This window comes from Arachis ipaensis, chromosome B10 (assembly GCF_059453495.1).
Source record: "Arachis ipaensis isolate K30076 ecotype BB chromosome B10, ASM5945349v1, whole genome shotgun sequence".
Lineage (NCBI taxonomy): Eukaryota > Viridiplantae > Streptophyta > Magnoliopsida > Fabales > Fabaceae > Arachis > Arachis ipaensis.
This window is the reverse complement of record NC_142435.1, coordinates 53,636,361-53,650,700: the sequence shown is the minus strand read 5'-3', so window position 1 is coordinate 53,650,700 and position 14,340 is coordinate 53,636,361. Positions and strand designations below refer to the sequence as shown.

The following is a 14,340-nucleotide window of genomic DNA, read 5'->3' as shown; positions in this document are numbered from 1 at the left end:
AAAAAGAGTGCGCTTAAGAACCCTGGACACCTCTAATTGGGGACTTTAGCAAAGCTGAGTCACAATCTGAAAAGGTTCACCCAGTTATGTGTCTGTGGCATTTATGTATCCGGTGGTAATACTGGAAAACAAAGTGCTTAGGGCCACGGCCAAGACTCATAAAGAAGCTGTGTTCAAGAATCATCATACTGAACTAGGAGAATCAATAACACTATCTGAACTCTGAGTTCCTATAGATGCCAATCATTCTGAACCTCAATGGATAAAGTGAGATGCCAAAACTATTCAAGAGGCAAAAAGCTATAAGCCCCGCTCATCTGATTGGAGCTCTGTTTCATTGATAGTTTGGAATTTATAGTATATTCTCTTCTTTTTATCCTATTTGATTTTCAGTTGCTTGGGGACAAGCAACAATTCAAGTTTGGTGTTGTGATGAGCGGATAATTTATACGCTTTTTGGCATTGTTTTTAGTATGTTTTAAGTAGGATCTAGCTACTTTTAGGGATGTTTTCATTAGTTTTTATGTTAAATTCACATTTCTTGACTATACTATGAGTTTGTGTATTTTTCTGTGATTTCAGGTATTTTTTGGCTGAAATTGAGGGACTTGAGCAAAAATCAGATTCAGAGGTTGAAGAAGGACTGCTGATGCTGTTGGATTCTGACTGCCCTGCACTCAAAATGGTGCGCTTCTAATTGCGTTGGAAAGTAGACATCCAGGGCTTTCCAGCAATGTATAATAGTCCATACTTTGAACGAGTTTAGATGACGTAAAAGGGCGTTGAACGCCAGTTCTGCGCTGCTGTCTAGAGTTAAACGCCAGAAACAAGTCACAAACCAGAGTTGAACGCCAGAAATACGTTACAACCTGGCGTTCAACTCCAGAAAGAGCCTCTACACGTGTAACATTCAAGCTCAGCCCAAGCACACACCAAGTGGGCCCCGGAAGTGGATTTATGCATCAATTACTTACTTCTGTAAACCCTAGTAGCTAGTTTATTATAAATAGGACTTTTTACTATTGTATTTGGGATCTTTTGATCATCTTTGGACACCTGGTTCTTAGATCAGAGGGGCTGGCCATTCGGCCATGCCTGGACCTTTCACTTATGTATTTTCAAACGGTAGAGTTTCTACACTCCATAGATTGAGGTGTGGAGCTCTGCTGTTCCTCAAAGATTAATGCAAAGTACTACTGTTTTCTATTCAATTCATCTTATTTCGCTTCTAAGATATTCATTCGTACTTCAACCTGAATGTGATGAAGGTGACAATCATCATCATTCCCTATGAACGCGTGCCTGACAACCACTTCCGTTCTACATTAGATTGAATGAGTATCTCTTAGATCTCTTAATCAGAATCTTCGTGGTGTAAGCTAGAATGATGGCGGCATTCAAGAGAATTCTGAAAGTCTAAACCTTGTCTGTGGTATTCCGAGTAGGATTCAATGATTGAATGACTGTGACGAGCTTCAAACTCGCGAGTGCTGGGTGTAGTGACAGACGCAAAAGGAGGGTGACTCCTATTCCAACTTGATCGGGAACCTCAGATGATTAGTCGTGCCGTGACAGGGCATCTTGGACCATTTTCACAAGAGGAGGGGATGTAGCCACTGACAACGGTGATGCCCTTGCATAAAGCCAGCCATAGAAAGGAGTAAGACTGATTGGATGAAAGCAGCAGGAAAGCAGAGGTTCAGAGGAATGAAAGCATCTCTACACGCTTATCTGAAACTCTCACCAATGATCTACATAAGTATTTCTATCCTTGTTTTCTTCTCCATTTTCGAAAACTACATAATCAATTATTATCTGCCTGACTGAGATTTACAAGATGACCATAGCTTGCTTCAAGCCAACAATCTCCGTGGGATTCGACCCTTACTCACGTAAGGTATTACTTGGACGACCCAGTGCACTTGCTGGTCAGTTGTGCGAAGTTGTGAACCATGGTATTGGCATCATGTTTTTGGCGCCATTTCCAGGGAAAGAAAGAGCAATGAATTTTACATAATCAAAGTGTAATCACAATTTCGTCCACCAAGTTTTTGGCGCCGTTGCCGAGGATTGTTCGAGTTTGGACAACTGACGATTCATCCTGTTGCTCAGATCAGGTAATTTTCTTTTTGCTTCTTTTCAAAAAATTTTTCAAAAAATTTTCAAAAATTTTCTCCTTTGTTTTCGAAAAAAAAATAAAAAATAAAAATATTTTCAAAAATATATTTTTCTTCAAAATTTTTAAGAATGAATTCTAATGTTTCATATAACATGTTTTAGCTTGGCTGGCTATTAAGCCATGTCTAATTCCCAGGATTTTGATTGAGGACTATGAATTTATTACTTCCTTTTTCCCAAATATTTTCGAAAAAAATATACAAAAAAATTAGAAAATCATAAAAATCAAAAATATTTTTGTGTTTCTTGTTTGAGTCTTGAGTCAGATTTTAAGTTTGGTGTCAATTGCATGTGCATCTTGCATTTTTCGAAAATAATCATGCATTCATAGTGTTCTTCATGATCTTCAAGTTGTTCTTGGTAAGTCTTCTTGTTTGATCTTTGCATTTGCATGTTTTGTGTCTTTTCTTGTTTTTCATATGCATTCTTGGATTCTTAGTGTCTAAGCATTAAAGAATTCTAAGTTTGGTGTCTTGCATGTTTTCTTTGCATTAAAAATTTTTCAAAAATGTGTTCTTGATGTTCATCATGATCTTCATAGTGTTCTTGGTGTTCATCTTGACATTCATAGCATTCTTGCATGCATTCATTGTCTTGATCCATAACTTTCATGCATTGCAATAAGGTTGTCTCTGGATTGTTGTAATTTTCAATAAGGTTGTCTCTGGATTGTTGTAATTTAGCTTCTCTTAGTTTCCTCTTCAGAGTCCTTTTAGGTTCTGGATCAGCTTCAACAAGAATACCTTTTTCCTTGTTCCTGCTCATAAGAAAAGGAAGAGAACAAGAAAAGAAGAGGAATCCTCTATGTCACAGTAAAGAGGTTCCTTATTGTTAGTAGAAGAAGAAAAGGAATAGGGGTGAAGAAGAATGAAGAATCCAAACACAAGGGTAAGGATAGGAGCGATGATGTGAGATGAAGAGAAGTGTTAGTAGATGAATAAATAATTAGAAGGAGATGAGGGAGAAGGAGAATTTTCAAAAATTATTTTGAAAAAGAGTTAGTGATTTTCGAAAATAGTTTTTGAAAAAGGTTAGTAATTTTTTCGAAAATTAAAATAAAAAATTAAAATAATTAGTCAATAAAAAAGAAATTTTGAAAAAGAGGGAAGATATTTTCGAAAATTAGAGAGAGAGAGAGTTAGTTAGGTAGTTTTGAAAAAGATAAGAAACAAACAAAAAGTTAGTTAGTTAGTTGAAACAAATTTTGAAAAGATAAGGAGTTAGGAAGTTAGAAAAGATATTTTGAAATTAAGTTTTTGAAAAAGATATGATAAGAAGATATTTTTGAAAAGATATGATTGAAATTAGTTTTGAAAAAGGTTTGATTTTTAAAATCACAATTAATGACTTGATTCACAAGAAATCATGAGATATGATTCTAGAACTTAAAGTTTGGATCTTTCTTAACAAGCAAGTAACAAACTTGAAATTTTTGAATCAAAACATTAATTGATGATGTTATTTTCGAAAATTATGATATAAAATTAAGAAAAGATTTTTGAAAAATATTTTTGTAATTTTCGAAAATAACTAAAAAAAATGAAAAAGATTTGATTTTTGAAAAAGATTTTGAAAAAGATAAGATTTTTAAATTGAAAATTTGATTTGACTCATAAAAACAGCTAGATTTTAAAAATTTTTGAAAAAGTCAAATCTAATTTTTGAAATTTTAAGAGAGAAAAAGGGAAAGATATTTTTTTTTATTTTTAAATTTTTAATGATGAGAGAGAAAAACATGAAAAAGACTCAATGCATGAAAATTTTGGATCAAAACAATGAATGCATGCAAGAATGCTGTAAATGTCAAGATGAACACCAAGAACACTGTGAAGATCATGATGAACATCAAGAACATATTTTTGAAAATTTTTATATGCAAAGAAAACATGCAAGACACCAAACTTAGAAATCTTTCATGTTTAGACTCTATGGATGCAAAAATGCACATGAAAAACAAGAAAAGATGCAAAACAAGAAAATATGAAGATCAAAAAAGAGGACTTACCAAGAACAACTTGAAGATCATGAAGAACATTATGAATGTATGAGTTTTTCGAAAATTTTATGCAAATTTTAAAACATGCAATTGACACCAAACTTATAACATGACACATGACTCAAACAAGAAACACAAAAATATTTTTTTGATTTTTATGATTTTATGATTTTTTTGTATTTTCTTTTAATTTTTTCGAAAATCATTTGAAAAAGAAAAATAAGGATTCCAAAATTTTTAATATGAATTCCAGGAATCTTATGCTCTTTAATCTAAAGCTCCAATCAAAGGGTTAGGCATGGCTTAATAGCCAGCCAAGCTTTAGTATGTAACTCAGACATGACACGCCTGACATACCCTATCCAGAAGAATTAGATATGGCTTTACAGCCAGCCAGGCTTCAACATGCTTCACGAAACACTAGAATTCATTCTTAAAAATTCTGAAGAAAAATATATTTTTGAAAATATTTTTATTTTAAAATTTTTTCGAAAACAAAGGAGAAATTTTTGAAAGATTTTGGAAAAAATTTTTTTTTTTTGAAAAATTTTTGAAAATAAGAAGAAAATTACCCAATCTAAGCAACAAGATGAACCGTCAGTTGTCCAAACTCGAACAATCCCCGGCAACGGCACCAAAAACTTGGTGCACGAAATTGTGATCTCAGGCAACGGTGCCAAAAACTCTATACGCACGTCTTAATAAATCGTTTTTCATTCACAACTTCGATACAACTAACCAGCAAGTGCACTGGGTCGTCCAAGTAATAAACCTTACGTGAGTAAGGGTCGATCCCACGGAGATTGTTGGTATGAAGCAAGCTATGGTCACCTTGTAAATCTCAGTCAGGCGGATATCAAAAGGTTATGGAGTTTTCGAAATTAAATAATAAGTAAACATAAAATAAGGATAGAAATACTTATGTATATCATTGGTGAAAATTTCAGATAAGTGTATAGAGATGCTTTCGTTCCTCTGAACCTCTGCTTTCCTGCTGTCTTCATCCAATCAGTCTTACTCCTTTCCATGGCTGGCTTTATGTAAGGGCATCACCGTTGTCAATGGCTACATCCCATCCTCTTGTGAAAATGGTCCAAATGCTCTGTCACAGCATGGCTAATCATCTGAGGTTCTCGATCATACTGGAATAGGATTCACCCTCCTTTTGCGTCTGTCACTACGCCCAGCACTCACGAGTTTGAAGTTTGTCACAGTCATTCAATCCCAGAGTCCTACTCGGAATACCACAGACAAGGTTTAGACTTTCCGGACTCTCATGAATGCTGCCATCAATCTAGCTTATACCACGAAGATTCTGATTAAGAGATCCAAGAGATACTCATTCAATCTAAAGTAGAACGGAAGTGGTTGTCAGGCACGCGTTCATAGGGAATGATGATGATTGTCACGTTCATCACATTCAGGTTGAAGTGCAAATGAATATCTTAGAAGCAGAATAAGTTGAATTGAATAGAAAAATAGTAGTACTTTGCATTAATCTTTAAGGAACAGCAGAGCTCCACACCTTAACCTATGGAGTGCAGAAACTCTACCGCTAAAAATACATAAGTGAAAGGTCCAGGCATGGCTGAATGGCCAGCCCCTAAAACGTGATCACAGGATCAAAAATCCAATCCAGGATGTCTAATACAATAGTAAAAAGTCCTATTTATACTAAACTAGTTACTAGGGTTTACAGAAGTAAGTAATTGATGCATAAATCCACTTCCGGGGCCCACTTGGTGTGTGCTTGGGCTGAGCTTGAATGTTACACGTGCAGAGGATCTTTCTGGAGTTGAACGCCAGGTTGTAACGTATTTCTGGCGTTCAACTCTGGTTTTTGACTTGTTTCTGGCGTTTAACTCCAGACAACAGCGTAAAACTGGCGTTCAATGCCCTTTTACGTTGTCTAAACTCGTTCAGAGTATGGACTATTATACATTGCTAGAAAGCCCTGGATGTCTACTTTCCAACACAATTAGAAGCGCGCCATTTTGTGTTCTGTAGCTCTAGAAAATCTACTTTGAGTGCAGGGAGGTCAGAATCCAACAGCATCAGCAGTCCTTCTTCAACCTCTGAATCTTATTTTTGCTCAAGTCCCTCAATTTCAGCCAGAAAATACCTGAAATCATAGAAAAACACACAAACTCATAGTAAAGTCCAGAAATATGAATTTAACATAAAAAACTAATAAAATCATCCCTAAAAGTAACTAGATACTACTAAAAACATACTAAAAACAATGCCAAAAAGCGTATAAATTATCCGCTCATCACTCTCTCTCTAGAATTCTACCCTAAAACATGATGTAAACTAAACTATGACTCTTTAGTTCATTCCCTCCTCAATCCTTGGGTTCTATAGCATCAAAAATGGGTTGGATTGGGCCCAAAATGCTTCAGAAATCGCTGGGGGCGATTTCACTAAAGTGGACCCACGTGCCCCATCGGCACGCGCGCGTATATTGCGCGTGCGTGCCCCAATGCGTCAGGCAACTGATGAGCGGATAATTTATACGCTTTTTGGCATTGTTTTTAGTATGTTTTTAGTAGGATCTAGTTACTTTTAGGGATGTTTTCATTAGTTTTTATGTTAAATTCACATTTCTGGACTTTACTATGAGTTTTTGTGTTTTTCTGTGATTTCAGGTATTTTCTGGCTGAAATTGAGGGACTTGAGCAAAAATCAGATTCAGAGGTTGAAGAAGGACTGCTGATGCTGTTGGATTCTGACCTCCCTGCACTCAAAGTGGATTTTCTGGAGCTACAGAACTCGAAATGGCGCTCTTTCAATTGCGTTGGAAAGTAGACATCCAGGGCTTTCCAGCAGTATATAATAGTCCATACTTTGGCCAAGAATTGACGACGTAAACTGGCGTTCAACGCCAGCCTTCTGCCCTAATCTAGCGTCCAGCGCCAGAAAAGGATCCAAAACCAGAGTTGAACGCCCAAACTGGCACAGAAACTGGCGTTCAACTCCACAAATGGCCTCTGCACGTGCTACACTTAAGCTCAGCCCAAACACACACCAAGTGGGCCCCGGAAGTGGATTTATGCATCAATTACTTACTCATGTAAACCTTAGTAGCTAGTTTATTATAAATAGGACCTCTTACTATTGTATTAGGAGTCTTTTTGACCATCTTTGGATCCTGGATTGTATTCTGATCCTGTGATCTCGTTTAGGGGGCTGGCCATCTCGGCCATGCTTGGACCTTTCACTTATGTATTTTCAACGGTAGAGTTTCTACACTCCATAGATTAAGGTGTGGAGCTCTGCTGTTCCTCAAAGATTAATGCAAGTACTACTGTTTTCTATTCAATTCATCTTATTTCGCTTCTAAGATATCCATTCGCACCCAAGAACGTGATGAAGGTGATGATTATGTGTGACGCTCATCACCATCTCCCCTATGAACGCGTGCCTGACAAACACTTCTGTTCTACATGAATTAAGCTAGAATGAATATCTCTTAGATCTCCTAACAGGAATCATCGTGGCGTAAGCTAGAATGATGGCGGCATTCAAGAGAATCCGGAAGGTCTAAACCTTGTCTGTGGTATTCTGAGTAGGATTCAATGATTGAATGACTGTGACGAGCTTCAAACTCGCGAGTGCGGGGCGTTAGTGACAGACACAAAAGGAGGGTGAATCCTATTCTAGCATGATCGGGAACCGACAGATGAATAGCCGTGCCGTGACAGGGTGCGTGAGCATATTATTCACTGAGAGGAGGGGATGTAGCCACTGACAACGGTGATGCCCTTGCATACAGCCAGCCATGGAAAGGAGTAAGACTGATTGGATGAAGATAGCAGGAAAGCAGAGGTTCAGAGGAACGAAAAGCATCTCCATTCGCTTATCTGAAATTCCTACCAATGATTTACATAAGTATCTCTATCCCTATTTTATTATATAATATTCGAAAACACCATTATCACTTTATATCTGCCTGACTGAGATTTACAAGGTGACCATAGCTTGCTTCATACCAACAATCTCCGTGGGATTCGACCCTTACTCACGTAAGGTATTACTTGGACGACCCAGTGCACTTGCTGGTTAGTTGTATCGAAGTTGTGACAATTATGAATTAAGATCAAAGCACCAAGCTTTGGAGCCATTACCAGGGATTGTTCGAGCCTGAACATCACAATTTCGTGCACCAAGTTTTTGGCGCCGTTGCCGGGGATTGTTTGAGTTTGGACAACTGACGGCTCATCTTGTTGCTCAGATTAGGTAATTTTCTTTTCGTTTTGTTTTCAAAAATCTTTCAAAAATATTTTCAAAAAAAAAATTTTCTCTTGTTTTCGAAAAAAAATAAAAATGTTTTCAAAAATTTATTCAAAATTTTTAAGAATGAATTCTAGTGTTTCATGAAGCATGTGAAGCCTGGCTGGCTGTAAAGCCATGTCTAAATTCATTTGGACTGAGGCTTGCAATTTGTTATCAAGAGCAACTTAGTTGTTGCTCATCCACCTGCTGCTGATCCATGATCACCTGCTGAAGCTTGGCTGGCCATTGGCCATGTCTAGTGTTTTGGACTGGAGCTTTCTTTAAAAGCTTGGCTGGCTAGTGAGCCATGTCTAATTCCTGGACTGAAGCTTTAGACTAATATGGCAAGATTCCTGGAATTCATATTAAAAATTTTGGAATCCTTATTTCTCCTTTTAATTTTCGAAAATTATAAATAAAAATCCAAAAAAAATTAGAAAATCATAAAAATCAAAAATATTTTTCTGTTTCTTGTTTGAGTCTTGAGTCATGTTATAAGTTAGTGTCAATTGCATATGCATCTTGCATTTTTTCGAAAATATCATGCATTCATAGTGTTCTTCATGATCTTCAAGTTGTTCTTGGTAAGTCTTCTTGTTTGATCTTGATGATTTTTTGTTTTGTGTCTTTTCATGTTTATCATATGCATTCTTGAATTCTTAGTGTCTCAGCATTAAAGAATTCTAAGTTTGGTGTCTTGCATGTTTTCTTTGCATTAAAAATTTTTCAAAAATATGTTCTTGATGTTCATCATAACATTCAAAGTGTTCTTGGTGTTCATCTTGACATTCATAGCATTCTTGCATGCATTCATTGTTTTGATCTAAAAATTTCATGCATTGCATCTTTTTAGTGTTTTTCTCTTGCATCATAAAAACTCAAAAATCAAAAAAATATTTTTCCCTTTTTCTCTCATCAAATTCGAAAATTTGAGTTGACTTTTTCAAAAATTTTTAAAATCAAGTTGTTTCTCATGAGTCAAATCAAATTTTCAATTTGAAAATCTTATCTTTTTCAAAATCTTTTTCAAAAATCAAATCCTTTTCAAAATTATTAGTTATTTTCGAAAAATTCAAAAAAATATTTTTCAAAAATATTTTTCTTATTTTTGTATCAAATTTTCGAAAATAACAATAGCAATTAACGTTTTGATTCAAAAATTTCAAGTTTGTTACTTGCTTGTTAAGAAAGATTCAAACTTTAAGTTCTAGAATCATATCTTGTGATTTCTTGTGAATCAAGTCATTAATTGTGATTTTAAAAATTCAAATCTTTTTCAAAAACTAATTTCTATCATATCTTTTCAAAAATATCTTCTCTAACCTCCTAACTTCTTATCTTTTCAAAATTTGTTTCAACTAACTAACTAACTTTTTGTTTGTTTCTTAACTTTTTCAAAACCACCTAACTAACTCTCTCTCTCTAATTTTCGAAAATATCTTCCCCCTTTTTCAAAATTTCTTTTTAATTAACTAATTATTTTTATTTTTATTTTTGATTTAAAAAATTTTCGAAAATTTCTAACATTTTTCAAAAAAACCATTTTTCAAAAATCACTAACTCTTTTTCAAAATAATTTTCGAAAATTATCTCTCCCCCATCTCATTCTATTTATTCATTCATATCCTAACATCTCATCTCACCTCTCTTCCATCCTCACAGTTGTGTTTCTTCCGTTATATTACATTCTTTGTCTCCCCCTCTTCTTCCACTCACACAGGGATCCCTATACTGTGGTATAAAGGATCTCCATTATTATTATTATTTTTCTGTGCCTTCTTCTTTGTCATATGAGCAGGAGCAAAGATAAGAGCATTCTTGTGGAAGCAGATCCAGAACCTGAAAGGACTCTGAAGAGAAAATTAAGAGAAGCTAAAATACAACAATCCAGAGATAACCTTTCAGAAATTTTCGAACAAGCAGAGGAGATGGCAGCCGAAAATAATAATAATGTAAGGAAGATGCTTGGTGACTTTACTGCACCTAATTCCAATTTACATGGAAGAAGCATCTCCATTCCTGCCATTGGAGCAAACAACTTTGAGCTGAAACCTCAATTAGTTTCTCTGATGCAGCAGAACTGCAAGTTTCATGGACTTCCATCTGAAGATCCTTTTCAGTTCTTAACTGAATTCTTGCAGATATGTGATACTGTTAAGACTAATGGAGTAGATCCTGAAGTCTACAGGCTCATGCTTTTCCCTTTTGCTGTAAGAGACAGAGCTAGATTATGGTTGGATTCTCAACCTAAAGACAGCCTGAACTCTTGGGATAAGCTGGTCACGGCTTTCTTAGCCAAGTACTTTCCTCCTCAAAAGCTGAGCAAGCTTAGAGCTGATGTTCAAACCTTCAGACAGAAAGAAGGTGAATCCCTCTATGAAGCTTGGGAAAGATACAAACAGTTGACCAAAAAGTGTCCTTCTGACATGCTTTCAGAATGGACCATCCTGGATATATTCTATGATGGTTTATCTGAGCTATCAAAGATGTCACTGGACACTTCTGCAGGTGGATCCATTCACCTAAAGAAAACGCCTGCAGAAGCTCAAGAACTCATTGACATGGTTGCTAATAACCAGTTCATGTACACTTCCGAAAGGAATCCTGTGAGTAATGGGACGCCTATGAAGAAGGGAGTTCTTGAAGTTGATACTCTGAATGCCATATTGGCTCAGAACAAAATATTGACTCAGCAAGTCAATATGATCTCTCAGAGTCTGCATGGAATGCAAGATGCATCCAACAGTACTCAAGAGGCATCTTCTGAAGAAGAAGCCTATGATCCTGAGAACCCTGCAATAGCAGAGGTAAATTACTTAGGTGAACCTTATGGAAACACCTATAACTCAACATGGAGAAATCATCCAAATTTCTCATGGAAGGATCAAAAGCCTCAACAAGGCTTTAATAATGGTGGAAGAAACAGGTTTAGCAATAGCAAGCCTTTTCCATCATCAACTCAGCAACAGACAGAGAACTCTGACCAAAATGCTTCCAATTTAGCAAATCTAGTCTCTGATCTATCTAAAACCACTGTAAGTTTCATGAATGAAACAAGGTCTTCCATTAGAAATCTGGAAGTACAAGTGGGCCAGCTGAGTAAAAGGATCACGGAAATCCGTCCTAGTACTCTCCCAAGCAATACAGAAGAGAACCCAAAAGGAGAGTGCAAGGCCATTGACATAAGCGCCATGGCCGAACCTGTGAGGAGAGGAGAAGACGTGAATCCCAAGGAGGAAGACCTCCTGGGATGTCCAGTGGTCAATAAGGAGCTTCCCTCTGAGGAACCAAAGGAATCTGAGACTCATCTAGAGACCATAGAGATTCCATTGAACCTCCTTATGCCCTTCATGAGCTCTGATGAGTATTCCTCTTCTAAAGAGAATGAGGATGTTACTGAAGAGCAAACTGCCAAGTTTCTTGGTGCAATCATGAAGCTGAATGCCAAATTGTTTGGCATTGATACTTGGGAAGTTGAACCTCCCTTGTTCATCAATGAACTAAGTGATCTGGATCAACTGACATTGCCTCAGAAGAGACAGGATCCTGGAAAGTTCATAATATCCTGCACCATAGGCACCATGATCTTTAAAGCTCTGTGTGACCTTGGTTCAGGGATAAACCTCATGCCCCTCTCTGTAATAGAGAAACTGGGAATCTATGGGGTGCAAGCTGCTAAAATCTCACTAGAGATGGCAGACAGCTCAAGAAAACAGGCTTATGGACAAGTAGAAGATGTATTAGTAAAGGTTGAGGGCCTTTACATACCTACTGATTTCATAGTCCTGGATACTGGAAAGAAAGAGGATGAATCCATCATCCTAGAAAGACCTTTCCTGGCCACAGCAAGAGCTGTGATTGATGTTGACAGAGGTGAAATAGTCCTTCAATGGAATGAGAACTCCCTTGTATTCAAAACTCAAGGATCTCCCTCTGCAACCATGGAGAGGAAGCAGCAAAAGCTTCTCTCCAAGCAGAGTCAACCAGAGCCCCCACAGTCAAACTCTAAGTTTGGTGTTGGGAGGCCACAACCAAACTCTAAGTTTGGTGTTGAACTCCCATATCCAAACTCTAAGTTTGGTGTTGGAGAGTCTCAACAAAGCTCTGCACATCTGTGAGGCTCCATGAGAGCCCACTGTCAAGCTATTGACATTAAAGAAGCGCTTGTTGGGAGGCAACCCAATGTTTATCTAATTCTTATTTTTATTATTTTTCATGTTTTCTTAGGTTCATGATCATGTGGAGTCACAAAATAAATATAAAAATTGGAAACGGAATCAAAAACAGCAGAAGAAAAATCACACCCTGGAGGAGCATCTGTCTGGCGTTCAGCGCCAGAACAGAGCATGGTTCTGGCGCTGAACGCCCAAAATGGGCAGCTTCTGGGCGCTGAACGCCAGAACAGGCATGGTTCTGGCGTTCAACGCTAGAAATGGCACACAAATGGGCGTTGAATGCCCAAAATGGCCACCAACCTGGCGCTAAACGCCCAGAGTTGGGTACAAAGGCATTTTTACATGCCTAATGGGTGCAGGGATGTAAATACCTTGACACCTCAGGATCTGTGGACCCCACAGGATCATCTCAGGATCTGTGGACCCCACAGGATCATTTCAGGACCTGTGGACCCCACAGGATCCCCACCTACCTCCACTCACTTCTTCTCACCACTCTCTTTCACACAACCCCATAAACACTCTTCCCTAAAAACCCCTCACCAATCACCTCAATCTCTCTTCCCCACTAAACCTTCACCACTCACATCCATCTCCTCTTCCCCATAAACCTACCTCATAAACTCCACCTACCTTCAAAATTCAAAACCAATTTCCCACCCATATGGCCGAAACAATACCCCACCTCCCTTCCCTATATAAAGACCTCCATTCTTCATCAAATTCACACAACACAACCCCTCTATACCCTTCTTGGCCGAAACCACATCTCCCTCTCCCTCTCCATATTTCTTCTTATTCTTCTTCTATTCTTTTGTTTATTGCTCGAGGGCGAGCAATATTCTAAGTTTGGTGTGGTAAAAGCATAGCTTTTTTGTTTTTCCATTACCATTGATGGCATCTAAGACCGGAGAATCCTCTAGAAGAGGGAAAGGGAAGATAAAAGCTTCCACATCCGAGTCATGGGAGATGGAAAGGTTCATCTCCAAAGCCCATCAAGACCACTTCTATGTTGTTGTGGCCAAGAAAAAGGTGATCCCGGAGGTCCCTTTTAAACTCAAAAGAAATGAGTATCCAGAGATCCGACATGAAATTCAAAGAAGAGGTTGGGAAGTTCTAACAAATCCCATCCAACAAGTCGGCATCCTAATGGTTCAAGAGTTCTATGCCAATGCATGGATCACCAAGAACCATGATCAAAGTAAGAACCCGGATCCAAAGAACTATGTTACAATGGTTTGGGGGAAATACTTAGATTTTAGTCCGGAGAATGTGAGGTTGGCGTTCAACTTGCCATACATGGAAGAGAACGCACGCCCCTACACAAGGAGAGTCAACTTTGATCAAAGGTTGGACCAAGTCCTTATGGACATATGTGTAGAAGGAGCTCAATGGAAGATTGACTCCAAAGGCAAGCCGGTTCAACTAAGAAGATTGGACCTCAAGCCTATAGCTAGAGGATGGTTGGAGTTTATTCAATGCTCAATCATTCCCACTAGCAACCGGTCTGAAGTTACTACAGACCGGGCCATCATGATCCATAGCATCATGATTGGAGAAGAGGTGGAAGTTCATGAGATTATACCTCAAGAACTCTACAAGGTGGCTGACAAGTCCTCCACTATGGCAAGGTTAGCCTTCCCTCACCTCATTTGCCACCTATGCAATTCAGCTGGGATTGACATAGAGGGAGATATCCTCATCAAAGAGGACAAG

At 37.7% G+C, this 14,340-nt stretch overlaps 1 non-coding gene across 1 annotated transcript; it reads right to left on the bottom strand.

Annotated features, from left to right (window-relative positions):
- Nucleotides 1-10,773: 10,773 nt before the first annotated feature.
- Nucleotides 10,774-10,881, bottom strand: LOC148580064 (small nucleolar RNA R71). Its single transcript, XR_015895806.1, has one exon. It is a non-coding gene; the product is annotated as a small nucleolar RNA R71 (small nucleolar RNA).
- Between the last annotated feature and the right edge of the window lie 3,459 nt (nucleotides 10,882-14,340).